This window comes from Schistocerca gregaria, chromosome 8, assembly GCF_023897955.1.
Source record: "Schistocerca gregaria isolate iqSchGreg1 chromosome 8, iqSchGreg1.2, whole genome shotgun sequence".
Lineage (NCBI taxonomy): Eukaryota > Metazoa > Arthropoda > Insecta > Orthoptera > Acrididae > Schistocerca > Schistocerca gregaria.
In genome coordinates this window covers 443,659,605-443,661,082 of record NC_064927.1, presented here as the reverse complement: position 1 = coordinate 443,661,082, position 1,478 = coordinate 443,659,605, and the positions used below count along the sequence as shown (strand labels likewise).

Genomic DNA, 1,478 nt, shown 5'->3' with positions numbered 1-1,478 from the left:
GACCGGACCGCAGCGACGCACGGATGCACGCCAAGCCCGTAGGATCCTACGCAGTGCCGTAGAGGACCGCACCGCCACTTCCCAGCAAATTAGGGACACTGTTGCTCCTGGGGTATCGGCGAGGACCATTCGCAACCGTCTCCATGAAGCTGGGCTACGGTCCCGCACACCGTTAGGCCGTCTTCCGCTCACGCCCCAGCATCCTGCAGCCCGCCTCCAGTGGCGTCGCGACAGACGTCAATGGAGGGACGAATGGAGACGTGTCGTCTTCAGCTATGAGAGTCGCTTCTGCCTTGGTGCCAATGATGGTAGTATGCGTGTTTGGCGCCGTGCATGTGAGCGCCACAATCAGGACTGCATACCACCGAGGCACACAGGGCCAACACCCGGCATCACGGTGTGGGGAGCGATCTCCTACACTGGCCGTACACCTCTGGTGATCGTCGAGGGGACATTGAATAGTGCACGGTACATCCAAACCGGGCGTGAGTCGTGCTTCGGTAGCTCAGTTGGTAGAGCATTTGCCCGCGTAAGGCAAAGGTCCCGAGTTCGAGTCTCGGTCGGGCACACAGTTTTAATCTGCCAGGAAGTTTCATATCAGCGCACACTCCGCTGCAGAGTGAAAATCTGATTCTGGATTAATATTCATGTTTATTAAAGAAAAATTATTTGCACTGAACTTTGTAAGACTTCAAAACACGCTTCGTTATTCCATGAAAATGTACAGGGTCCAGCAGGGAGATGTTACACTTATCAAAACGTTTTTTAATACGTTTCAATGTTTATACCTTTCAAAGATTACAAATGCAATGACATTTAATAAATATAAAACACAAGCAAGAACGTACTGCAGTTCAGGTGTGAATAATGTGATCCAAGTGACGGCTGTTCTTGTCCAGGCGCTGTTGCAGGAGAGTGGAAAAATTGTCCATATACCTTTCAAGCATAGCAAGGGCAATTTCTCGAATTTCTCGATTGATAACTTCTGTAAGACATTCGAGGGTCTGCGGTTTTTCAGTGTAAACACGAAGTTTCAGGTAACCGCGTAAGAAATAATCACGCGGAGAAAGAACTGGGGATCGTGGAGGCCACATACTCATGCAAATCAACAGAAGACAGGGGAAATATTCCTTCAGAAGGGCAATCGGTGGTCTTGAGGTACGAGAAGTATCCTTATCCTGTTGAACCCAAACATTATCGACGTAAGTCTGATATTTTCTAAATTCTGGCATACAAATTCTTGAAGCAAGAGTTGACAGTCACAGTGAACCCATTTTCTCGGAAAAAATAGGATACAATGCTGCCAGATCAGCGTAATCTAAAACACACTTTCTCAATATGTATGGGCCTCTCGTCAAGTTTCCATGATTTATTTTTCGACCAGTACCGGCAATTTTGTTTGTTCACAGCACCCGGTAAGTGAAATTGAGGCTCATCACTCATTATCAGAATACCGCTATTTTCCAGTGCTTCCAGCA

At 47.7% G+C, this 1,478-nt stretch overlaps 1 non-coding gene across 1 annotated transcript; it reads left to right on the top strand.

Moving 5' to 3' along the window:
* The first annotated feature begins 493 nt into the window (after nt 1–493).
* Nucleotides 494–568, top strand: Trnat-cgu (transfer RNA threonine (anticodon CGU)). The gene has a single exon. It is a non-coding gene; the product is annotated as a tRNA-Thr (tRNA).
* Nucleotides 569–1,478: the final 910 nt, after the last annotated feature.